The sequence below is a fragment of the Pituophis catenifer genome, unplaced genomic scaffold, assembly GCF_029215685.1.
Source record: "Pituophis catenifer annectens isolate HBS135680 unplaced genomic scaffold, rPitCat1.0.hap2 SCAF_2, whole genome shotgun sequence".
Classification (NCBI taxonomy): Eukaryota; Metazoa; Chordata; class Lepidosauria; order Squamata; family Colubridae; genus Pituophis; species Pituophis catenifer.
The window spans coordinates 63,568,006-63,595,463 of record NW_027256882.1 but is presented as its reverse complement, the minus strand read 5'-3'; the positions used below and the strand labels follow the sequence as shown (position 1 = coordinate 63,595,463).

The window sequence follows — 27,458 nt, the reverse complement described above, 5'->3', positions numbered from 1 at the left end:
AGGAGTTAACTCCCCCCTCCCACCATCTCATTACTGAATTGATTAGATAGACTAATTTTTTATTTTATTTTTTAAAAATCCCCTCTTTATTATTTTTATAAATAACTAAAAGTGGCAAACATATCTAATACTTTTTCCTCCTCATATTTCCCTACATAAATTATGTAAGGTAAAGTGGGCTGAGAGCGAGTGACTGCTTTCATGTCTAAGGTAGGACTATAATTCACAGTCTCCTAGTTTTTATCCTGTGTTCAGTACTCATGTAGTTTATATGTTACATTTTTATTAACATCAACTTCACACTTTGGCTAAATAATCAGCTATGTTATACAAAGTTTGGCATGGCTGTCTACAAAGGAGTCAATTTCTCCTTATCTATGTGCTTCCTCCATTCCTTCCTCCAGCCTTTCCCAACTCTGCCCCTAAATCTCTGGAGGACAGGGGTTGTTCCTCTGTCCTGGTCCTATTAGATCTCTCAGCAGCTGTTGATACCATTGACCATGGTATCATGCTGCGCCGATTGGAGGGGCTGGAGGTAGGGGGCACCGTGCTGCGGTGGTTCTCCTCCTTCCTCTCTGACCGGTCGCAGTTCATGTTGACGGAGGGACAGAGATCAACCTCGAGGCGCCTTGTGTGTGGGGTGCCGCAAGGGTCGGTTCTCTTGCCCCTTTTGTTCAACATTTACGTGAAGCCGTTGGGTGAGATCATCCGTGGTTTCGGGGTGAAGTGGCATCTGTACGCTGATGACACTCAGCTGTACATCTCCACCCTGGACCACCCCAACAATGCCCTGAATGTGATGTCCCGGTGCCTGGAGGGGTGCGGATCTGGATGGGGAGGAAGAGGCTCAGGCTCAACCCGTCCAAGACCGAGTGGCTGTGGCTTCTGGCATCCTGATATAGTCAGTTGGCACCATCGCTGACTATTGGGGGCAAATCGTTGGTCCCCACAGTGAGGGCTCGCAACTAGGGCGTCCTCCTGGACGCACGGCTGTCTTTAGAAGAGCATATGACGGCTGTGGCCAGGGGGGCTTTTTATCAGGTTCACCTGATCTGCCAGTTGCATCCCTTTCTGGATCAGGATGCCTTACGCATGGTCACTCATGCTCTCATCACATCCCGCCTGGACTACTGTAATGCTCTCTACATGGGGCTCCCCTTGAGGAGCACCCAGAGGCTCCAGCTGGTCCAGAATGCGGCCGCACGGGGGGTTATGGGTGCGACTCGGCGCTCCCATGTAACACCTCTCCTGAGTGAGCTGCACTGGCTCCCGGTGGTCTTCCGGGTGCGCTTCAAGGTATTGATTACCACCTTTAGAGCGCTCCATAGCTTAGGACCCAGGTATTTACGAGACCGCCTTCTGCCACCGATAGCCTCCCACCGACCAGTACTCTCCCACAGAGAGGGGCTCCTCAGGGTGCTGTCGGTCAAACAATGTCGACTGGCGGCCTCCAGGGGGAGAGCCTTCTCTGTGGAGGCACCTACCCTCTGGAATGAGCTGCCCCTGGAGATACGGCGGGTCCCGGATCTTCGCACCTTTCGTCATTCCCTAAAGACATTTTTATTCCAGCAAGCTGGGCTGGCCTAACTCTTTTAAATTGTTTTAATTCTTAAATTGTTAATTATCGGTTTTAATATAGGGATGTTTTAATTGTGGGCCAAATTCGGGAGGAGGGCGGTATATAAATATAAACAAATAAATAAATAAATTCTGCATTTTCACAAATATCATTTTTTCACATAGGTATAGAGCTTCCTCAAGCTCTTGCTTTGTTTATTGACTGATCAATTGATTTATCTATGGCTGTTCATAACAACTCTGTTATCTCTATAGAGCCATATTTTGTTTAATATCACAAATCAACAACATTCCTCTTGCTATGCATCACTTCCAATGCTTCTAGCCAGCTTCTGGAGGAGGTTTCTGACATATGCGATGATAAGACAGAAATATTGCATCTATAGAACTGTTGGACAAGAGCTGAAGGTAACCAAAATACATAATGTGCTACCCTGCTCACTCACACATACTCATCAGTGTGGTTTATGGAGATTCTGGTATTCTCCAGCAGTTCTCTTTACCTGGTTTTAGAACTGTTCCAAATTAAGACAGCCATAAGCAAGCCCAGATTAATCCCCCAGGCAATGGCCAATTAGTCCATAAAACAAATAGCAAGCTGTAACTCCAAACAAGTAAGTCCAATAAACAAACATAAGGCCCCCAGGCAAAAACTGAAAGTATATCCCAGAGGTGGGTTTCAGCAGGTTCTGACCAGTTCTGGAGAACCGGTAGCGGAAATTTTGAGTAGTTCAGAGACCCGGTAAATACCACCTCTGACTGGTCCAGCCCCCATCTATTCTCTGCCTCCTGAGTTCCAGCTGATTGGGAGGAAATGGGGATTTTGCAGTAACCTTCCCCTGGAGTGGGGAGGGAATGGAGATTTTACAGTATCCTTCCCCTGGAGTGGGGAGAGAATGGAGATTTTACAGTATCCTTCCCCTGCCACGCCCACCAAGCCACACCGATCAAGCCATGCCACGCCCACCAAGCCACACCCACAGAACCGGTAGTAAAAAAATTTGAAACCCACCACTGGTACATCCTCATTAGCTTACTGGTTATAGAATCTCAAAAGTCAAGCAGAAAATATGAACAAACACATGGCCATGACCCACACACATTGTTCCCAGCAGCACCTCCCTCTCCCTGCCATGCTAAATAGCTTCCCGGTGCAGCCCATCAAGATGGGTGGGGCCTTCTCCCGAGCAATTTGGCAGACCTCTGTTTCTCTGTTCCGCATGCTCTGAGATCCACCATGGCAGGCAGTTCCTCCCCTCCTCTTCACTGGGCTGCAAGCTGTCCCCAGTCGAAGCCTGTAATTCTCTTTCTGCTGGCCATTCTGGGTCACTAATTAACTCCATTCCTGATGTGCCAGGAATGAGCTCATTCTCCTTCAAGCCAGCCTCCAAGGAAGAGTAAGAGGAATCGTCTAAGGGAGACATTCAAGGACAATTCTTTCATCACTTTATTATAATGAGAATTACACTATTCTACCTGAACTGCTTTATCAAAGTGAGACTAAGCTGATCCTGCCACAATTAAAAAATACAAAAATTAGTAAACAAAGGCCTATGGTAGTTTCAGTCCAGTTGAGGGTCTCTGCAAAGGTGATTTATATGTTAAAAAATACACTGATATTAACTGTTGTTCATATCATGGCTGATTTGGCCTCCTACCACCCAACTCAGTAATAATCTGAACAGCATCCTCCTCCTCATCATCATCATCAACAACAACAACAACAAATCCTAGGTATCCCATCTTAACCTTATTCATGAAACAAAGTACTGGAAGTTATTGTGGATGTACCTGGTTCTGGGCATGTGTATTGAAAGTAAATATCTATTATTTATTTATCTATTAAATATCTATCATCACATAGTCAGCCAGATGTTCAGACTTGGTTTAGCAATTTTCTCTACCTATCAAGTCTTTACCAAGGATCTGGGATAGATAAATCTGGATGTTGGACTATGTTACAGATATCGCCGCAGGATGGAAGCTGTTCCAAGTGAAGACGCCTTCTGCAATTGACTCATGGCAAATTTGTCAATGCCTATGGTGTTCAAGTGGTGGTATTGTTGTTGTTGTATTTTTATAATAAAAATGAAGCATAATATGTAGGAAAATTAATAATGAGAAGTGAACCTGAAACTCCATTTTGTTTCATATATAAGAAAACATTTTGTACTGCTTCATGAACGTCATTGGAAATTATTCTGCAGTGGAAAAATGAACATTTGCAGTTTCCAAATCTTACTCCATTGTTGTTATTAACAAAATTTTACTGGTTATAACCTGGCTGGTAAATTTATTACAACACTGTCAAAAATACAACAAAAATCACTGAAAAATGCAGGTCTCAATAAACAATCTCGATAAACTGTGTTATTGTCCCCATCATTAGAGGACTATAAAATTGGTGCATTTGTTGTCCCGTTCTTTAACTCATTCATGAGCATTGTAGCTATTGTCTACTGTACATACTACAGTTCTCCTGCTTGATAGTGGCAATAGGAAAGAAACTCTACATCATTGTTTGTGGCAGTATTTTCCCACAATCATACAGTAGCCTGTTCAAGAAAAAGGGCTGCAAGGCATCTACATATTGTTGCTAATTCTTTCTTAGTTGTTCTTTTACATGTTTCATAAACAGGCCCTCTGAACTTGTGCATTTTCACGTTGCTGCCTTGTTTCCGTGCTTGTTCATTGAACAGTAACAAACATAAAGAAATAATTTAAAATGGTTATCTGAAAGAAAAGATGTTAAATGCATAAATATATGATGCATAAATATAGTGTAAGGCCGTCATTACTATTAATGGGGCTTACTTTTGGAACTGATGTAGCAAATTAACTGGAACACAACATTAAAAAAAAAAAACAACCCAGAAATTGATTAAGAAAGAGGTGTTCTAGTTTAACATCCTATTTCCAAAAGCATGAGTGGAACAGAAAGGCAATCACTCCAAAATACTTCAATCATTGGATTCACAGATTATATTTACCATGGTTCATAGCAGCTGATAGATCCTTCATTACATCCAAACATTTTCTTAAATTCTGTAAGTTAGTAGACATTGATGCTTTCTTTTTGGCAACCAGAGTCTTAGCAACTTCAAGCGAATGATTTATTTCTCAATTAGAAATTGAGAAAGACTTTTGAGAATGTTCTCAATCCAGATTATATCTTCTAAATCCATTAACACAGCCCCCATGACCCTACCTGAAAAATGTTGTTTTTTTTAAAAAAAGAACCCCTCTCTGACATGATGGATAACAGTTTACATATTTCAATGATTGCCCAATGTAACCTTTTATAGGTAGTTTGCTCCGCATATGAATCCAAACTGTTGCCTACAGTTTAGACTCTAAAGATTCAAGATCCTGGATCAGTATTTAACCAGTGACATGTTTAAAAAAGACTGAACCAAGGATGAAATCTAAAAATTTTCCCTACTGGTTCTGTCGGTGTGGCTTAATTGATGGGTGTGGCTTGGTGGTCAGGTGACTGGATGGGTGTGGCCAATAATAATAAATAATAAAAATAATAAACAAAGTACACAAAACAATAAGAGGTACCAAAAACCAACTTTCACACTTTACACACACACACAACACAACATAACTGATTCACACACAATGTTAAAGCAGCTGCACTTCACCCAAAATGGCCCCTGCAACAAGCAGGAACCTCACACAGCCACAAAAAGCTCAAAAACCAACTTTCACACTTTTTCCACACAAAATGCCACATACAACTTTGTGAGATTTTGTGTGTTTGTGTAGTTAGAGTGAAACACTACAGAAACACACTAAATCTCAGAAAGCTGCACAAATAATTTATTTTATTATTTTATTTTATTTATATTTTTAGATAAAAGCAGCTAAATTTAAAACTTCCTTAACTTTAAATTGCTATGTCTAAAAAAAAATAAAACTCCTAAAAAAACCCCAATTAACTATTTTTTAAAAAATTCCCTCACCCCCCAAAAAACCACCCCAGTTACTTACCAAATTGAAGGCACAAGGCAGGCTGATTGAGTTGCTCACTGATTGGATTGGATTGATTGCAGGCAGGCAGATTGAGTTGCTAGCTGATGCAATTGATTGCAGCAGCCAAAGCAAGGCAGGAAAAGCGAGCTAGCCCAAAAGATGCAGCAAGCTGCCAAGTGGGCAAGTGAGGACCGGGCAATTGGGTGGGCATGGGCAGGGATTTTTGCTACCAGTCCTCAAAACCACCTGCCGCCATCGCTAACGGATCGGCCGATCCGGTCCAAACCTGGAGCATTTTACCCCTGAACTGAACTAGCACATAGTCCTCCATTTTACTTTTCCTTATAGCTTTGAATATCATTTAAGGTCAGAATCTTGACTATTACCATAAACTACTGCCACAGATTTCATAAAAGCTAAACATTGATTAAGACCAAAGCTATTAGGACTGGACCAGCCACAAAACAGACAAAGTCAGAACTTATGTTTCAATACCATAAGATTGTTTGAAGTATTCACCCAGCAGGGAGAGAATTTTATTTGGATTCTGTTTCAGGAAGCAAACATGTTTTTGTTTTTTTTTTAAATTTAATGCTGCGTGTGACTTGTTGCAAAACCACAGTAATGAAACAATGTCATCAAGAAACCCATTTTCAAAGCAACCAAACTGATAGCGTAAACACCAAATTATTATTTTCTTTTTGTCTGTTTGTTTTCTTTTCATATAAGCTGCTACAGGGAGACAAAAATGAAGTTTCAGTATTTTTTTCCTTCCTCTAAGGAACTAGTCAAGGAAAATGCTTAGTTAAAAATTATTATTCTTTTTTTTTTCCTTCTAAAGACTTTTCTTTAAAAAAGAGCTTGCCTTTAAAAATGCTACTCTCTTTTCATAAGGTCAACATGGCATTGGTTAGATAAGTCCCAGTAGGAAAAAATATGATCATAAAAGCTAAATTTTTAGATTACTGTATGGGAGAAAATAAGATCTTAGCAGTTTACGCTTTCCAAAATGAACAGTCAAATTCATTTTCCCCCCTTTTTCTTTCTTTAAGAAGCTTTTTTTTCCTTTCAGCATAATTTTTCAAAGCAGTGAACTCTTCATTATATATGAAAAATAAAAGTATCTGAATACAGACCTGAAGATGGCCTGCTGATGCCTGTGGAACATTTCAAAATTGTGCACTGATCCAGAACCTATTGATACATTCCAACTACGTCCCTGCAGTTATGTTCCACATGACTGAAAGTATATTATGTGTAAGCAAAGAAATCCTGCAGCATTTTCCTGGTGTATTTGCAATCCGGTATATAAAATGATCAGAGGGGCACTAAAACGCCTTATGGAGCTTTGCGTTGGTACAGCTTTGGAAATGATTAAGAGATTTTCCAAACTGAAAATTATCTTTGAATGAGTTATAGAAAATTGACTTCCACCCTAGAAAGGGAAGATCACCTGGAGCTTAAATCTTATGGTTACACACTACCTGTGAGCTCAAGTTCAGTATCTGGTTATTGCAATCATTTTAACTGCTTGCATGGATATAGCTTCATGTAATGAAATACATAGCGGGGGGTGGGGGGTTGAGCTAGGAGATCTCCAATGTCCCTTCCAAACACATCAATGAAAAAAACAAGAACAACCAAATATAAGATTTAGTGTCATAATACAGATGCGCAGAATATTTTGCTAGGCTGCTTTAAATGCCAGACCAGTTGTGAGATCAAATCAAGGAAGCTTCAAACATGAAGCTATTTAGTAGTCACCTGAAGAAAACAGGGTTATCCCAAAAGGAAATTACTTGTTTGAAGGCCAGTACCAAAAAGACCTTATTTCTTGTGCTGAAGACTTCAGAAACATATTCTGAGATAGAGATCCGATAGACAATTTAATGTAAAGGAAGTACTATAGCCGTGATGGCGAACCTATGGCACATGTGCTATAGGTGGCACATGGAGCCATATCGGTGGGCATGTGAGCGCTGCCCTAGCACAGCTCCGGCGCGCATGCATGCGCCGGCCAGCTGATTTTCGGGCCTTCCCGGCTCACCAGAAGTCAGGAAACAGGCTATTTCCAGCCTCCGGAAGGCCTCCAGCAGGGTGGGGAAGCCAGTTTTTCACCCTCCCCAGGCTCCAAGAAAGCCTCTGAAGCCTGGGGAGGGTGAAAAACAGACCTACCGGGCCCAAATGTGCCACCGCATGCCAAAAGCGTGGGGAGCGTGGGGGGTCGCGTGCAGGGGGCCGGGGCGCATTGAATTATGGATGTGGGCACACGCACACACAACCCCGCCATGCTCCCCCTGCTTTTGGCACAGAACGGCAAAAAGGTTAGCCATCATTGCACTATAGCAATAGCAATAGCACTTAGATTTATGTACCACTCCATAGTGCTTTACAGCACTCTCTGAGTGGCTTACAGAGTCAGCATATTGCCCCCAATAATCTGAGTCCTCATTTACTGACCTCGGAAGGATAGAAGGCTGAGCTGATCCTTGAGCAGGACAGGATTGAACTCCTGCCTGTGGGCAGTGTTAGCCTGCAATACTGCATTCTAACCACTGTGCCACTATAGCTCTTTACCTATAAAGGTAAAATGCCTTAATCCTAAAAGTTTTAAAGCTTTGTAGGTTAAGAGTGGGATTTTGAATGTAGACCAGATCTTTAATTTTGAGTGCTGAGTAGAACTGTTAAGAATAATCTTTCTAAATATGATAATTAACATATTATAGTAATTATAATTACTATAGTAAAGAGGACATCCCTTTCATGCTTTTCTATTCTAAATATCTGTTCCCATTTCACTATATTGTATTAGTTCCTTTCTTCTTCTTCTTCTTTTTTTTTTGTATACCTCTCCACAAGAAAAAAAAGATCTGTAGTATTGGTCTTTGAGCCTCTTTAAATCACATTTTTCTTTTGTTTCTGGAAAAAGCATCTGGTTACTCAATGAAGACTATACCTGAAATGTCAATAATGAAGCTGTTTATATAGTAAACCAGGATATTCAAAGCTAAGTTAATACTGTACCCAGGTGAAAGTATACAGTACATCCCTATAATCAAGCTAAACAATTCATAACATAAAAATCTCTGCTTGAAACAATTGACTCCATAATTCAATGGGGAGGATGAGAAATTATACAAAATGCCAAACAAGAAGATTTCCAAGTGATTCTTTAGAAAGTCAGTTAAAAATTCATATGTTTATGTATTCAGAAGCCGTTTTGGAGGGTACAATAACACTGCAGAAAACATTGCGGCTAATTTAATCTGTATAGAAAGTTTTGTATCTAAACATAGACTCCATTCATTAGGTTTCTTGACCTTATTAACATTGAAAAATAGTAACAAATGGAATGGACATAGTTTATATTAGCAATAACTATACATAACAGAACCAAATTCTCTTCAGATCCATAAAACTTTTAAAAAGCTACCTGTAATAAATCTATAAATCTAATAAATAAACAAATGTGCACTATACAACGAAGAAAGATTTGGCTATTGTTTATTTTAAAGCACTTTTCATATGGCTGTGTGTGTGTGTGTGTGTGTGTGTGTGTGTTAAACAAGATAACAGTTGATGATGATGATCAGAGAGAGATGATGGTTGATAACCTGGCATTTACTTAAAGAGATTCCCAAGAGAAATTAATACGTACTGTTGTTTCTCTGGATAATGGAACTATTCTAAAATTCTTAAACCTAGGGAACAGTCCTAATCAACGGGCTGTTGAAATGGTGCTGTAATGCCAAGGGACATTGACACTGAATTCCTTAATTCATAGTTTCATATGCTGTTCTAGTTACATACCATTCATCTGATAAATTCAGAAATATGGAGATGTTTGGACTGGATAAGTTATCCTAGGAAGCTGATTCTCAGTCATAGCTTTTAAAAGTTGGTGATTTATAGCAACGGCAATTTTTCATCCGCAACTACGGATGAAAGGATTAAGGACAATAATCTGTCGTATTATTGTACTAATGGTATCAGGGCTGAATTGATCCCCTTGATCATATAGGCTTTTCCCAAGAGAAAGACATGCTAGAGAAAATGCTAGGAGGATATGGGAACAAATACAAATTACAGCATATAAATGCCATCAGAGCACCTCACAACTTCCTGCAGAATTGTGCTATGCCACTCTACAACAATGAGAGATCAGTGAATGCTTCGACTGCTCTTCACATCCATCTCTGAGAGTGGATTATTTTTCTGCTTCTGCATCTTTGACCATTTCCTTTCAATTTCAGAGAAAAGAAATGGCTTTGAGTTGCTTTTTTTTTTACTCCTTTTTTGAAGGAAAAGAAAGAGTAGGTGAAATTCTTGTGCATCACTCGCATGAAGTGTCCATAAAGTTTATGTGTCTGTGTACTATGTATGTATTAAAAATATATATCAAATGATTTGCCACCTCTCTGGCATTACATAAGGACCAAGGAATTATGTCTTCTCTTTTTCTATAATAATTTTATTAATTTTATTACAATTTAGGACAATAAACACTAATAGAAACTAAAAGATAAAATAAAAGCATTAAAAAATAGAAAGTGCTGAAAAAAGGAAAAAAGAAAGAAAAAGAGAAAAGGAACAAAGAGTTAAAAAAAATAAATTTGCAAAGAAGTAACTCTCATCTTCATTACAAGTTGTAACAATTTTAGTAACTTACTATTTTCTCTTAGAAAGTCTTCTTCCCATATCCCATTTTCCATTTATAAGCAAATACATAAAACTTCATCATTTCAATCCTGATATCAGAAAAAGTCCATTAAGGGTTACAAGAGATAACAACACTTCTATTTTAACCTTGATAAAATAAACTCTCTATTCCTTCATTTTACTTTTAATAATTCTCTTCATATCATGTCCTAGAACTTGCCTTTTTTTTTTCATTGTTTCTTTCTCTCTACTCACAAAATTCTTTGAAGCTTTAACAAGCTTATTTTCTATATCCAATATAGGAAAATCATCCAAGTCACTCTCTTGGTTTGTTATTGTATATCCCTTTTCATTATTAAGACATCCACCAGTTTCTTTTCTACTGTATGACCAGTGTAACATCTTTTCCCATATAATTCTTGTAGCCCACCATTGTTAAATCCACTTTCAGATCAGCCTCAGTCACATCAAGTAATATTTGTTCCTTTGCATCTTTTATACACAATCTTTCTATATAGGTAGACCCCCTTAAAATTATCTTCAGAGTCCATCATTCAAAAACATCCTTTAATATGTTCAGTGTTAAGATAGTTTGCTTCACTCTATATTTAGTAAATCAAATTGAACTTTCCATTTCCCTCTAGTGTCCAAACTTCAACATCTCACCCTACCATATTTTTTTTCCCTTTTGAAAAGAAATCAAAACAAAAGTATTTTCCCAGGGGAAGCATTCTTATTATTAATTGAAAAATATTGTTTCGAATTCAGTTGGACTTTTGATCCATTTTTAAGTGTTAAGCAACAGAGAAATCAGAAGACCCAGGCAGTTCAAATGGGTATAAATAGTTATTGAAGCTTAGAATCTCAACTACTAACAGTCAAATCAATCTGGCAGCAGATAAGAATCAGAGGAATTCAAGGTGGGCTGGATTTAGATCTCTTGTGGGCACGAACGGACTCATGACTGATGATGTTTTTGACCCCTCCTTTGGATTCAGCTTGGTCATCTCCTACAATAAGTTCTCTGTTCACTAGCTCTTCATTCTGCTTCTTTTTGTGGAGCTGTTTTCAGTTCACCACTTCTTCCCCAGAAATGGAAATGTGCCTTTTCAGTAGTGGCATCTGAGAATGACATTTCCCCCCATCCCCAGAAATCTGTATTTCTCCCAACTTAGTGACTTTCTAAAAATTATCAACATCTTGTTTTTTTTTCCCCCAAACAGGGGATAGGGTGGTTGAGGAGCCGCTATAATTTTTGTTTTTCTGTGATATTAGTTAGCTTCTGATCAGCTGTTTATCTTTATGTATGTGTTTTGTCTTGTTTTTAATTGCAAGCCACCAAGAGTCATTGAGGAGTTGGGCAGCCTTGAAACTGAACGGATGATTGAACAAACAAACTGCTAAAGATAACAGAATTTAATGGGAATCATCCCATTTTTTAATTTATTTTTTTCAAGGCAGCTGGGAAGGCTACAGATTTCGGGGGGGGGAGGAGAGATGAATTTCCGTAACAAATTGTTATAAAGTAAAACAAACAGGTCTTTCACAGATAAGACTGCTCTTGGCAAAGAAATTTGGGGACAATATTAATTCCACATACAGACTTAATTCATGCATTCAAAGATGGTTTCCAAGAAAATGAACATGACATAACTGCAGCTGATAATGAGCTGAGAAGTAATTCCAGGAGGTTTTGTTTGTTTACTCAGCTGGAAAGGGGCACACAATGGCACATACCAGCAGCATTGTTGATATTGTTTGGCTTGATATGAAGAGCAGATTGCCGTAACACCTGTAACACAGTATTTTTCTCCAGCATTTTTTTTTCTGCTGTTGATCAATGATAAATGCAGTAATTTAGCATGATTGATATCATGAATGCAAAATGAATTCCTAAAAAAAATAAGTCTTCTTGTGAGTTGCTATATAATCCTAATTTGGAGAAAATAGGCCCAAATTCAATTAAAATAAATCACATTTAAAAACCACATATTGTGATTATTTTAAATGAAGCAGAGGGAGGGGCCCAATTGGCAAAAGAAAGCTCAGGACTGTATTGGCTGGAAACATGCGGAAGAGGCCTGCAGGGGATAGACAATGGCTAAGATGATGATGATGATGATGATGATGATGATGATGATGATGATGATGAGGAAGGGAGAGTGAATGTAGGGCTTATATAGAACTCTAATATGGTTTCAGTTTGTCTTATTATTACTATTTATTTGTTCAACTTGTATGCCACCTTTCTCCGAAGACTCAAGGCAGAGTTTGAGTCTAATTGTAGTATTAGACACTAGAATTTGATCTAATTGTTAACTTGATTTTAGACTAATTGTTCTATGTCAAGGAGGTATAAATATTTTTATATTTATACCTCCTTGACATTTTTTTCTACAACCTCTTCGGCCGAAGAGGTTGTAGGGAAAAAAAATGCCTTTAAAAGCCTCTGACGATCCAGCTAAGTTGCCTGATCATCAGAGGCTTTTAAAAGCATTTTTTTTCAGCAACCTCTTACGGTTGTAGAAAAAATGCTTTTAAAAGTAAAAAAAAAAAAAAAAAAGTTGGCCACGCCCACCCAGTCACATTACCACCACCAAGCCATGCCCACAGAACCGGTAGTAACAAATTTTACATTTCACCACTGGTCTATGGGAAGCTGCAAATGGCCATAATTGGGGACTGGTTGCTTAATGCTCAATATGCAGTCATGTGACTGTAAGAGGGCAGCCATCAGACCTTTGGAACTGGGTTATATCTACAGGGAGGTCCATTGTAACTTTGAGTGGTTACTAAACAGTCAATTGTAAGTCAAGGATTACCGGTAACCAAGAAACCCAATCTATAACTCAGATGTAACTATTATATAGCAGAGGTTCACCACCAATTGGAATACTGATCTGATTCAAAGGAGGTCCATGATGCTTTGAAAGAAAAACTATGTCTGTGATACTTTGGTGAAAACCCCCATCTAGCTATCATTGTAATGATAACAGCCCTGCTTGCTACGGTCCTTGCTCAGAGTGCAAAGCAGAGGATAGGAGCTAAATGTCAGGGTAATGACTGCACATGCTCAAGGTGGCGGACGGACGTTGAGACGCTCCCGGGAGATGGAGAATGACCTGGCGATTTTTGGGATTCTGGGACCAGTTTGACCATCGTGGCCCTGGCGAAAGGGGCTTTCTCCCGTCAGGATGAGGGTATTTTTGCCCTCTGGGACACCAGGACGGTCGAGAAAGGTCCGCCAGAAGGAGCCGCAGGGTGCCGGCAGAAACAGCTGTTCAGCGGTTTTGCTTTCTTCAGCTGGCGGCGGTCTGAACAGCGGCGGCTCTGCGGTGGCAGCGGCAGTGGCGACGGAGATATGAGGGCTTCCCCGGCTCTCTGGCCTCTCTGGGGCTTCCTTCAAAGTTCCCAGCATTTCTGGAGCGCGGTGGGAGCCCTTGTGGAAATGGCGGCGGTGGCGGCGGTGGTGCCTATGCGGTGTTGACTGTTCCTGGCCGAAGGGGGCGGCAGTCGACTATTATTATGGAAAGACAATATGGCGAGAGGCTAACAACCTGGACTTGTCAGGAGCTGGCTTTGTGGGCCCGTTCCTGCATGAACCCAGAGGCCCCCCTTGAGTTGGGGGCTGTAGACTGGGGGTAAAAATCACCAAAGACCTTGGGTGGGAGAGGTGGGGAGACAGTCAAGAGATGGTTGGGCTGTCTCGGGTCACACCCTCCCCCCCCTTTCTGGCCTGTGTAGGCCTTATCATGGTCATTACTCCAGTCACCTTCGGCCTCATAAGCCGTTTTTTTCATCTTGCTAAATGTCATCAAACTTTGCCCCCAGGCTTATATATCTACCTTCTGAACTGGCTTTATTTCAACTATTGCCCCTGACTAGTGGACAAATGGACAGCTTGGTATGGGCCCTGAGGGAGTCCGGGTCACCACTCCATTCCTACCTGAGGGGACAGTTTCCTGACTTTGCTCTAGAACATACTATATCTGCCCAAGCATCGTGAGAGGATGCCTGGAAGGAACACCCCCTGGATATGCAGTAATGGCATAAGACTCTCTCCACTGTCGTGGGAGGACAGTGGAGTCCAGCTTCCCACATCTTTAAGTTTGCTGCCTTCTGTCCTCAGGACTTTTAGACACTATGAACCCTGCCAGAGGTCATCCTCACCTCTTCCGTTTGTGAATGTACTCTACCGCTGAACTTCTTGCGCTGCAAGACTCCCCCCTCTTGCAGGCCTGGCCCTCCACGTTATCAAGGGCCTACCTCGATGACGGGTTTTGGAACCCAGAGAGGTGGCATGCCGCAAAGAGGGGGTTGAGGGTTTTTTTATCTAAATTTTTAATCTTTTAAGGGGTTCCAGGAGGGGGAGGGTTGGATTAGAAATTGGGTTGTGGGTATGGGGGAAAACCCACTAAGAGGAGGATCGGGTCTGGCCATGAAGCGTGGTGTGGGAGATCGGGTGCCCGGGGTCGAGGGGGGGGTCAGAGCTTATCCAGATAGTATTTTTAACATCAATTCTGTGAGTGGGAGGGGCAGATATGGCAGGAGCAGGGGGTCATATTGTGTTAGGGGAGCGCGTGTTCGCTGTTTACAAGCGGTAGTGCGCTCTGGCCCCCAAGGCTCCACCCGTTCCCCAGGTTGCTCAATTCCTCAGGGCCCAGGCCTTCGGCTGATGCTGTGCAATGCTAGGTCTGTAGTAAATAAGGCCCCCCTCATCTGTGATCTTGTGCAAGAGGGGGGAGCAGACCTGGCAGGTATTACGGCGACCTGGTTGGGCCCAGAGGGGGGGTCCCCCTCGTAGAAATGTGCCCACCAGGTTTCCATGCATTTCATCAGCCGAGGCCTCAGGAGAGGGGCGGGGGGGGGTAGCGGTTATTATTAAAGAAGGTCTTAGATTGAGGGAGGCCACTGTCCCTCAGACGGCCGGCTGTGAGTCCCTCCTTGTGAAGTGGGGTCATGGGGTTCAGATGGATGTGCTGATCACGTACCTGGCTCCCTGCCACGTGGCAGCAGCCCTGCCTGAGCTACTCAATGTCATCACTGCAGTGGCAGTTGATACCCCTAGACTTATGGTCATGGGGGATTTCAACCTGCCATCCGTGGGTGAGGCGTCTGAGGTGGCTCGGGAGTTCATGGCTTCCATGACAGCTATGGACCTCACCCAGCTAATTCATGGCCCTACCCACACAGGGGGAAACACACTGGATCTAGTTTTCATCTCTGGACAGTGGTTGAGTGATCTTGAGATAGGGGATATAGTCACCGAGACCTTGTCATGGTCAGATCACTCTCTCCTTCGCCTTGACCTGCGAACCACTGGACCCTGCCGCAGGGAGGCAGAGCCGGTAAGATGGTTCCGCCCCAGGCATCTAATGGAACCTGATAGGTTCCAGATGGAGCTTGGGCCATTTCCTGAGGCTCTGGCACACGCCTCGACTGGAGAACTAGTGGCCGCCTGGGATAGGTCAGCCACTAGAGCTCTGGATCGGGTCGTGCCTTTGCGGCCTCTGACCCGATGTTGATCTCACCTGGCTCCCTGGTTCACTGAGGAGCTGAGGGAGGTGAAGCGCCGAAAAAGACGGCTAGAGAGCAGTTGGAGGGCCAGCCTTTCCGAATCTGACCGGACACTGGTAAGATCTCATATTAGGAATTACCTAGTGGCGATAAAAGCAGCGAAATGTAATTATTTTGCTGCTCTAATTGCGTCATCAGATAATTGCCCGGCCGCCCTGTTTAGGGTGACCTGCTCCTTACTCCACCAGGGAGCGCAGGAGGACCCCTTGGAGGGTAGAGCCGAGGATTTTGTACAATATCTGCATGACAAAATCACTCAGATTTGGGAAGATCTGGACTCTGACTGGGTAGGTTCAGGGGGGACGACTGGGGCAGGTCTTGAGAATGTTATCTGGGATGAGTTTGATCCTGTGACTCCTGATGATGTGGACAGGATTCTGGGGAGACTGAATGCGACCACATGTTTGTTGGACCCGTGTCCCTCCTGGTTAGTGCTGGCTTCCCGGGAGGTGACGCGAGGCTGACTCCAGGGGATTATAAATGCTTCATTGGGTGAGGGTGACTTCCCCGCCTCCTTGAAAGAGGCGGTGGTGAGGCCTCTCCTCAAGAAGCCTTCCCTGGACCCGGCAGTGTTGTCGAATTATCATCTGGTCTCCAACCTTCGCTTTGTTGTGAAGGTTGTTGAGAGTGTGGTTGCGCGACAGCTCCCCCAGCACCTGGATGAAACGGCGTATCTGGATCCGTTCCAGTCGGGTTTCAGGCCTGGGTATAGCACGGAAACGGCATTGGTCGCATTGGTGGATGATCTCTGGAGGGCTCGGGACAGGGGTTGCTCCTCTGTCCTGGTCCTATTAGATCTCTCAGCGGCTTTTGATACCATCAACCATGGAATCATGCTGCACCGGTTGGAAAAGTTGGGGGTGGGAGGCACCATGTTGCGGTGGTTCTCCTCCTTTCTCTCCGACCGGTTGCAGTCTGTGTTGGCAGGGGGGCAGAGGTCGACCCCGAGGCGCCTTATATGTGGGGTGCCACAAGGGTCGGTCCTCTCACCCCTTCTGTTCAACATTTATGTAAAGCTGCTGGGTGAGATCATCTGTGGTTTCGGGGTGAAGTACCATGAGTATGCTGACGATACTCAGCTGTACATCTCCACCCCGGATCACCCCAACGATGCCCTTGAAGTGATGTCCTGGTGCCTGGAGGCTGTGCGGATCTGGATGGGAAGGAACAGGCTCAGGCTCAACCTGTCCAAGACCAAGTGGCTGTGGTTTCTGATGTCCTGATATAGTCAGTTGACGCCATCACTGATTATCGGGGGCGAATCGCTGGCCCCCACGGAGAGGGCTCGCAAGTTGGGCATCCTCCTGGATTCACGGCTGTCTTTAGAAGAGCACTTGACGGCCGTAACCAGGAGGATTTTCCATCAGGTTTGCCTAATCCGCCAGTTGCGTCCCTTTCTGGATCAGGACTCCTTAAACATGGTTACTTATGCCCTCGTCACTTCCCGCCTGGACTACTGCAATGCTCTCTACATGGGGCTCCCCTTGAGGAGCACCCGGAGGCTCCAACTGGCGCAGAGTGCAGCCATGTGGGTGGTTATGGGAGCGACGTGGCGCTCCCATGTAACACCTCTCCTGCACGAGCTGCACTGGCTCCCAGTGGTCTTCCAGGTGCGCTTCAAGGTTTTGGTTACCACCTTTAGAGTGCTCCATGGCTTAGGGCCTGGTTATTTACGGGACCGCCTGCTGCCGCAAACGGCCTCCCACCGGCCGGTATGCTCTCACAGAGAGGGACTCCTCCAGGTGCCATCAGCCAAACAATGTTGGCTGGCGGCCCCCAGGGGGAGAGCCTTCTCTGTGGGGGCACCTACTATCTGGAATGAGCTCCCCCTGGAGATACGGAGGATCCCGGATCTACGCACCTTCTGCCGTGCTCTTAAAACCTTTTTTATTTCACCAGGCTGGTCTGGCCTAACCTTTCCCATTCTTTTTTAATGTAAATTTTAATGTAAATTTTAATTTGTTCTTAACCTGCAGTTTTAAATTTGTCTTGAGCTAAATTGATTTAATTCAATTTTACTTTTGTTCTTAATTTTTGTATTTTCCGTGTTTTATTCTGTGCCTGTTCACCGCCCTGAGTCCTTCGGGAGTAGGGCGGTATACAAATTAAATAAAATGAAAAATGAAATGAAAATGAAATATATATGCTGATATTCTTCTCCGTTTTATCTTAACTTGGCCTTATCTGTCATTTCTCTTTCCTACCCCTAGACTGGAATGAATCATTTCTCTATCATTAACTCTGCTAAAACCTGGGGAGAAAAAAGTTAACATAAATATTTTCTCCACCAAACTTGACAGAAAGTCATAACATAGTTCTACTTTCTCTACTTAGCTTCAGGGACATATTTTATGGTCAGTATTGTACTAATAAAATAATCCTCACTATCATTACCAATATCACAGCTGGCCAAATCTCTAGCTTTTTAACAGAAGGATTCCAAAATCAAAATCAAGATTAAGCAAAGCTACATACTGTAATATTTTCCTTTAGTGTAAACAGAATAAACCTTAATAATGTGTTTCAAATAGTGAATCTAGTGCAGCCGTCTGCATTTGCGCATGGACAGCATTAGTGAAGTACATGTGTCCCTGTATTTAGTTTTTGTCATGATTTTGTTCCAATGTTCAACTTTTTATTTCCTGCTTTCTTTGAAGGAAGTAAACTTTAATTATAGGTAGATGGTGAATTAAAAGCTTGCTGTTGTTTTGATGCAAAATATAACTGTGCATATTTTCTTCATTTCTAGTTTCAGTAGTCTATATACTGTAGGATATTGTGATGAAAATCCAAGCACACAAAATATTTCTCTGTTCTCTTTTTCCTGCTAAAATCATGTACCATATTTCAGCAAACACCTTTTCACTTAAAATATAAACACGGGCCTTCAAAAATGCAGGGGAGAGACAATACAAATGGTTAAGGGCACTTTTTGTTTGAGTAAATAGTAGCATTCCTGCAATCCACCATATTTTAAGGACTTTTAAAAAAAACCCCAAATGTGTGCTTTTCCCCCCAAACCATCCCCCTGACACCATAAGAAAAAATAAACACTACAAAAAAAATAAAGTATTAACTTAATCTCAGATCTACAAACTTTATCCATCAACCTAAGAACTTCAGTCTCTCTCTGTGATGAGCATGAGAACCTGAATATAATTCAGATTTGGGTTTTCTTTTCTTTACCGAAATAATATATGGCTTACTACAGCAGAGTACTGGAGAAAGTAATCTTGCAACATTTCAGATTCAAATCCTTAATGCTATGTGACAACATCCATTTTTAATGCTCCATCAAATCCATCAAATTTTCAAAAGTCTCTTAAATGCCACATTTCTAAAATTATGAAGATTGCACATTCATGTTTTAGAGCAAGCACAAGCTGCTCAGGCTTCCTCCTTACTGCTACATGAGTGCTTGCAAATTTAGTTCAAGAACATGGACTATTTTGTTCGTTCACAATCCACAAAGCTGTCATTCCTATTTGTCTTGCTTCAGGCAGAATTAAGTCAAACACTTCATGTGGCTCTCTTAGTACTCTTATGGCTGACTGCACAGTCCACCATATGTTTAGACTGGATTTGGCACTTTTAGCTACCTTCTGGGACCTTCCCAAGGACCTATAGGACAGGCAGATGTTATTGTTTGGTGGTGTTAAAGGAATACTGCAAGATGTAAGCTATTCTGAATAAAGCTGCCTTTTGCAACTGACTGCTGGCAATTTTGTCAATGCTGACGGTGTTTAAGTGGTGCTTCAGATGTCTTGGGATTGTACTCAACACACTTATTACTATTGGTTTTCAGGTATCCACTTCTTGATGACTTCATTTGTAATAACAGATCATTATTTCTTTGCTTTCTATCTATGTATATTTGGTACGGGTAAACAGCATCTCTCCCAATAGTCCTGTAACTGCTGGCCCTTGTTACTCTGCTAACAGTTCTGAGTCCCCTAGGTTATTTCTCACCAAATGCCTTAGAACTCTAACACCTAGTATGGTCCTTGTTGACTTGGGTGATGACCAATCCTGTAGGGGTTTCTGTAAATTATGTCTTACCACATTGATTATGGGAGAGACTCTCTTTGGCTGGCTCTCTAAGGAGACCATCATGATTGAACCTCAGGCACAACTCTCATCTTTGTCAGAGCACACAAGCAACACAATCATGTCACGAGGTTACCCATTATTTGATAAGTAAGTTTTCCAAGGATCTTGCCCAATAATCACAGACACGATAGGCTTTGAGTTCAATGTATTTATTTACTCAATTTCTTTCTATTCAGATAAACTCATTTGGAACTGGTTCTGGACTTCTGCGCACAGCCTTTATATATGGAGGAGGTGGAGTCAAGGTAAGGAGGGGTTATGGGAAGGGCTAAGTGAGGGAGGAGGGATCAGTGGGTCAGTCTATGCAATGGTGTATACACAGTTAGGCATTTACTTGTAACAAATCCCCCTCTAAATGCCTAACATTCGGGGTTGATTCGTACCCGGCATGGTCACCCCTAGTTTTGATGTGAGATATGTGTGTTGCTTGTTTGGTAATGGTTTTGTTAGAATGTCCGCGACTTGCTCAGAGGTTTCACAATGTACGGCCCTAATAAAACCTACATTTGATAATTGCCTGACATGCTTATGCTTGATGTCGATATGTCTGGACCTCTGACCCACTGCTTCTGCGTTGGAGATGTCTATGGCTGCTTTATTGTCCTCGTGGATAGTTATAGGATAAGCCGGTTCAGTCCATATTTCAGAGAGCAGGTCATCGAACCACACTAAATTGTTAGCTGCCTTTGATAGGCAGATGTACTCTGCTTCTGCCGTGGATGTGGCAACCAGGTTCTGTTTGCCAGTATACCAGTGTACCGGGCAGTTATTGATGAGGAACACGTAACCTGATGTGCTTTTCCTGCTCTTGGTATCACCTGCCCAGTCAGCGTCCGCATAGCAGGTCAGCGCCGGTTTTTTGGATTTGGATGGTTCCAGGCATAGGTACGCGTCTATGCTATGTTTCAGGTACCTGATTACTCGCTTCACTCCTTCCCAGTGGTATACCTTGGGTTCACTGACATGTCTGGATAATAAATTAACAGCTAAGCTGATATCGGGCCTTGTCCAATTGGCAATATACAGGAGGGATCCAATGACAGATCTATACAAGGTGTTGTCCTTAAATGACTCCCCCTCTTCGTGCATATGTTTCAAGAAGTCTGTTTGCATGGGGGTTTCACATGGTTTAGCGTCCCTCATGTTGCATCTATGTACAAGTTCTAATATTTTCTCCCTTTGAGAAACCTTGAACCCGTTCTCTGTTTTCTCGATTTGTACTCCTAGATACTTATTGACTTTCCCTAGGGTCTTGAGTGTGAATTGTTTCCCCAGTTCTCTGGCGAATTTATCGCAATTTTGCTTGTGCTGCCCCATGTACAGGATGTCGTCTACGTAAACGAGTGCGTATTCGATCGAAGTGCCCTCCCTCTTGGCGAAGAGGCAGAGGTCTGCTGATGTGGTGGTAAAACCCATGTCCCTGAGTGTTTTGGCTAGGCATTCATACCATCTTTTCCCGGACTGTCTTAAACCGTACAAACTTTTGTTTAGTAGCCAAGTGACTCCCTCTTTCGCGCCTTTGCCTGGGGGTGCCCTGACATATATTTCTTTGTCTAACTTCGCATGGAGGTATGCGGTTTGAACGTCAAATTGGTAGACTTCTAGGCCTAAGATAGATGCAACTACTAGGGCGCTTTTGACACTTTCTGCCCTAACTGTGGGTGAGTAGGTATCCGTGTAGTCGTCTGGATACCTTTGGGCGAACCCCTGAGCTACGAGTCTAGCCTTGTAGAGGGCCTTGTTGTCTTCGAGTTCCTTGATTTTGAAAACCCACTTCGTGCCTATGAGTGTCTTATCGGCTGGGACCTTAGAGGGGGTGTACACGTTCAGTTCGCGCAGGCTAGCCATCTCCCTTTCCATAGCTTGCTCCCACTTATCTCTCTCTACCTGCGGCAGACTAATGATTTCTTCGTATGAGTTGGGTGTTGTTCTATTTGGGTGAATGGACATGACATAATCTTTAAACCTCTTGGGCATTTTGTTTCTGTTGGGTCTGATAGGTCTTATGGGTCTTGTGTCGGTGTCGTGCATGTATTTGGCCTCCTTCTCTGTGACCGTGTCTACCTTGATGATGGGGTGGTCTTCCTTCCACCCCTTGGTGGCTACCTCATGGTGTCTTGGTCTTTGTCTGTCTTGTGTATTTGCTTCTAATGTGATGGGTTTGCTTTCGTCCCTTGATTCATTTGTGTCTTCCTGTCTGATGAGTGTCTCGTTGAGGTGTATCTTAGACCAGTTGGCGTTCTCGTGGAACACCGCTGTTCTGGATACGATGAACCTATTGTCCCTGTCAATGAATCTATAGCCTTTTGTGCCTGGTTCATACCCCATGAACCTTAATCTCCTGGAGACCTTGTCTCCTTTTCGCCTCAGTTGCCTGGGGATGTGCACATCCGCCGTGACTCCAAATATGTGCAGGTGCGCAATCTTTGGTTTTCGGTCGTACATCACCTCATAAGGTGTTTTCCCTATTACGCTAGACCAGAGTCTGTTCAGCGTATAATTTGAGTAGTTGATAGCTTCCGCCCAGAATGGCTGTCCTAACCCCGCATCCTCTAGGGCGCATCTCATCATTGTTTGTAGGACTCCATTCCTCTTCTCTGCGACTCCATTTTGGAACGCGGAAAAAGGAGAAGTCTTGTAGTGTATTATCCCGTGCATCTTTGACCAGTTCGAGAATTCCCTCGATAAGAACTCAGACCCCCTATCTGTCATTATTTGCCTTATCTTTGTGTTGTGTTGCGTTTCCACTCTCTTATAAAACTCTTTAAATTTTTGGAATACCTCGTCTTTATGATTAATGGTATACACAAAGCCATAGCGGCTGTAGTCGTCTACTATTGTCAGAAAATATCTCCTTTTGTATTTTATAGAGGGCTTCATGGGGCCCACAATGTCCATATGTACCAGGTGGAAGATAGAATTGGTAGTACGGGTGGCTTTTCTAGGTCTGGGTTTGGTTTTTAATTTAGATGATTTACATATAGAACACTCTAAGTAGTTTTTGCAGTTTTTTATTTTCAAATCACTGGTACATTCTGTCATTTTTTGGATGACTGGGAAGCTGGCATGGCCCAATTTTCTGTGTAGCAAATGGGCGCAGTCATCGTGAATGGGTTTGCCTATTAGCAATTTCCCTCTGTGTGTCGTGTTGCCTTCGGTGGGGTCGTCTTCCCTGCCCCCCTCTGCCTCAACATGTGTGTTGACTTTATTCTCAGTGTTTTCTAGTTGGGCGATAACTTGGGTCTGGTTATTCTTTTTAGGGTGGAGGTATGTTAGCCCTCCATTAATGACTATTTTGCCGATGCTTTCCCTGTCTCTGGTCAGGTAGGCTTCTCCCTCTTTGAAGGTGGTCTCTATGCCCATGTCCTTGCTCAGTTTAAGCGGTGCTAAAATGTTGTGGGGTATTTCGGGTATGAGTAATACCCCCTCTACTTTGCCTATTCCGCTTATGAACGTGTTTCCTCTCCCTGTCACTAGGACCTTGTTTTGATTGGCCACCTTAATGTGGTAGTTTTCCTTTGTGAATGAGGTCAGTATCTTTATGTCATGAGTTGTGTGGTTGGTGGCTCCCGAGTCGATGAGCCATGTTTCTCCTTCTCTGGTTTGTGAGTGTGTGTGTGTGTTCTCCCCGATCCCATACATGGACCCTGGTCGGCTCTCCCTAGAGCTGTCCCTACTTCCCCTTCTGTTCCTTGGGTCGGGGGAGTCTCTGCGCCTGTATCTGTTGTCTGATGGGGATCTATCGGGGAGCCCTGGCTTCCTGCCTTCCCTTTCCCTTTGGTAGGTGTGGTCCCTTCCCCTTGAGTTTCTTGGGCAATCCCGTTTGTAGTGATTCTTTGAGCCACAAGTGAAGCATTCTGGGTAGTCTAGGTTCCTAGTTTGGAACTCAACTTTCTTAGTTGGCCTGCTGTCCCTGCGGCTGATGGAGCGGTCCCTCCTTAAGCTATCTTCTGCTATTATCCTATTTGTCAGTGACTCGAGTGTGAGGTGGCCTAAGCCTATGCTATCCAGCTGCATTATAAAATTGTCCCAGCTGGAGTCCAGGGAGTTGATGACTATGCTCTTCATGCTCTCTTCGGATATATCCTCCCCCCTTTGTATCAGTTCAGTCCTTGTGGCATTCAGGTTCAGTATATGTTCACCCATGGGAGTCCCCGCTTTATGCCTGGCAGAGTGGAATTCCCTGGATATCCTTGCTGTGGTGGCAGCGCTTTTACTATAGAACAGATTAAATATTCTCTGCTGTATCTCAGACACAGTCAGATAATGGCTTAGGCTGGGGTATACACCTGGTGGGATACTTGCTATAATTAAATAGTAAGCCCTGTGATGCAAGCAATCTGTTTCTAAAGTCCAAGGTTTTGTGGGGGGGTCATCAACTAAAAACAATAGATCCTCTTTTAAAAATAAAACCTGGAGTTGGTGATTCCACTGCATGAGGTTCGATCCGTCTAATTTAAGAGTGGGAAAGTTAGCTGGTAAATTCCCTGAGTTGTGTGATGAATTACTCACAGTCTGTTGCTGCCCATGGTGTCTCAGGTGAGGGAACTCACAATATGGCTTGGGTATGCAGTTTGCAGCTCTGCACAGACTTGGATTTATGTTCCCTCCTTCTCTTCTTGCTGGAGCCGACTGAGCACGTGCGAGGCCCATTTCGCTACTGTAGCCGATGGGGGAGTAGCTAGCTGTTGCTGCTCTTAGGCCTCGGCCTAGGCCTCCAGTTGGGGGTCCCATCTCACTCCAGGGGTGTCCGGCTTCATCTCTGGAGGCAGGCATCCATCGCTGGGCATCCGGATCCATGCAGGGGGCTGGAGAGAGGCAAGGAGGCGAGGCGGTCGTAAGTCGAGGACTTCTGGGGTTCTGGGGCGTGGCGGCTGCGGTGGGCCCCGATCCTTGATTGATGGTCCCTGGGCACGTGAGTAGGCCGGGCGGAGGCCGCATGGGGGTTGAGTAGCAGGTGTGGCCTCTTCCCCTCGGGCCTCTTATGCTTGGTGCTGCGGGTGCTGGGTTCGAGTCCTGCCATCTGCATGATTCAAGCATGGTTGGTGCCCTGCAGTTGTCTTCGTGGGGGTTGGTCATCGTGTGGAGTATCTGGGGGTGTGTGCTATCATCGATGGCCCCCCCGTAGCCCCCTCGGTTCGCGGCGGTGTCTCTGGGGTGCATGGCTGGCGTGAAGGGGTTGCGTGCAGGGCCTATTGTGGCTGCTGGGGCCTCGGGTGTCTTTCTGGCTTCGAGCTCGGGAGGTGAGCTCCAGATGCCTTGGTGTGTCCCTTCTGGGGTGCCTTTGGCTGTTCCCCCATTTGTTCTGGGGTTTCTTTCATTTCCCGCCATTGGATTTGAATCCTGGCTCCCTATTGGTCGGTGGCCATCCCAAGATGGCCGCCCGGAGCATGGCACGAAAATGGAACCGTTTGGCTCTTGGGCCTCTGCCAGGGGGTATCTCTGTCTTACCGGTCTGGCAGCCTCGTGGTCTTGCTCCTGGGGGCTCATCGCTGCTCCCTGGTCATCTAGAAGGTCCCGGAGCTTCGCGATGAGTTCATCCTTGCTTATGGAGGCTTCTATCATTTTCTGTATGGTGTCCTTCAGTTCATCTCTCTCGGGTGATCTGTCTCTGGCGTGCCTGGCTGCACTTTCTTTTGGCCTCACGCTTCTGTTTGTTTGGTCCAGTTCCTCCATCTCTGCCATCAGCCTGGTGGTGGACCTTGTGTTCATCCTTCCTTCCATTTCCGATTTTGGTTCTGTTTATTGGGCATAACCGTCCTCTGCTGCCATTTTGATAAGTAAGTTTTCCAAGGATTTTGCCCAATAATCACAGACACGATAGGCTTTGAGTTCAATGTATTTATTTACTCAATTTCTTTCTATTCAGATAAACTCATTTGGAACTGGTTCTGGACTTCTGCGCACAGCCTTTATATATGGAGGAGGTGGAGTCAAGGTAAGGAGGGGTTATGGGAAGGGCTAAGTGAGGGAGGAGGGATCAGTGGGTCAGTCTATGCAATGGTGTATACACAGTTAGGCATTTACTTGTAACATTATTGTATTAATTATAATCCATTTAACATTCAGTCTGGCCTGAAAATAATTACTTTTTCGTTTGTTTGCTGCAGTATTGCTGCTTTTGCCTGAGCTTAGAGGACAAAAATAGGCTCCATATTAAATGTTCACAATGAGTGCTTTTGTTTCCTAAGCATGATAAAAATCCTTCTTCTCCTGAGATTGGACTTTGGGATATGGAATTATCTCTGCACTTTACACAGTGCAGTCCAAACCTACTAAACGTGCTTCCAGTGAATTTCTTGGAGTGAATCTGAATTGGATTTGTCTAGTCTAGTGAAAAGAAGGACTAGGGATGACATGATAGCACTGTTCCAATATTTGGATGACTGCTGCAAAGAAGAGGGGTTCAACCTACTCTCCAAAGCATCAGAAGGCAGAACAAAAGCAATGGATAGAAACTAAGAGAAGGAGCCCTGGTAGCACAGCAGACTAAAGCATTGTTATTAACATCAGCTGCCTGCAATTACTGCAAGTTCAAATCTCACCAGGCTCAAGGTTGACTCAGCCTTCCATCCTTTCTAAGGTAGGTAAAATGAGGACCCAGTTGTGGGGGCAATAAGCTGACTTTGTATAAATATACAAAAGTATGAAGGCTATTGCTTAACACATTGTAAGCCACCCTGAGTCTTCGGAGAAGGGCGGCATATAAATCAATTCAAAATTTAAAAAAAAAAAAAGGAAAGAACCAACCTAGAAATATGAAGAATTTTCCTAACAGTGAGAACAATTAACCAATGGAATGGCTTGCCTTCAGAAGTCCATCTCTGCAGTCTTTTAAGAAGAAACCAGACAGCTACTTGTTTGGAATGTTGTAGGGCAGGGGTGAAAACCAGCAGGTTCTGACAGGTTCTGGAGAACCGGTAGTGGAAATTTTGAGTAGTTCAGAGAACTGGCAAATACCACCTCTGGATGGCCCCAGAGTGGGGAGGGAATGGAGATTTTGCAATATTCTTCCTCCAGGAGTGGGGTAGGAATGGAGATTTTGCAGTATCCTTCCCCTCCCATGCCCACCAAGCCATGACCACAGAACCGGTAGTAAAAAAAAATTGGATTTCACCACTGGTGTAGGGTCTCCTACTCGAGCAGGAGGTTGGACTAGAAGACTTCCAAGGTCCCTTCCATTTCTGTTATTCTCTTCTGTTCTGAGCTGTGCAACCCCAGTAGCTAGACTTTGAATCGGGAGTAAGGACAAGAGAGAGGAAGCAGAGAAACATTGAGGAGGTCTCCTAAATAAGGCAAGAAAAGCAAATATTTTAAGGGAAGCAGACAACATTCTGGAAAAATGACACTGAAGAACTCTCTAATGAGAGAAGCCATGTGAGGAAGTTGGTATTTACTAATACCAACAACAACCAAATCATGAAAAGTAACGGTGTATTCATCACTTGCTCCTTTTTTGACTGGAACTTGTCTCATGTCCAAAGGGGATTTTTCAGCCATGGACACAATGAATTGGCGTAATATCCTTGCTGTAACTGAACAACCCAGTCTGGGCT

General features: G+C 43.6%; 1 protein-coding gene across 1 annotated transcript in view; it reads right to left on the bottom strand.

Moving 5' to 3' along the window:
- Positions 1-27,458, bottom strand: part of GRM7 (glutamate metabotropic receptor 7) — a 490,233-nt gene that overhangs the window by 266,478 nt on the left and 196,297 nt on the right. The window lies entirely within an intron of this gene.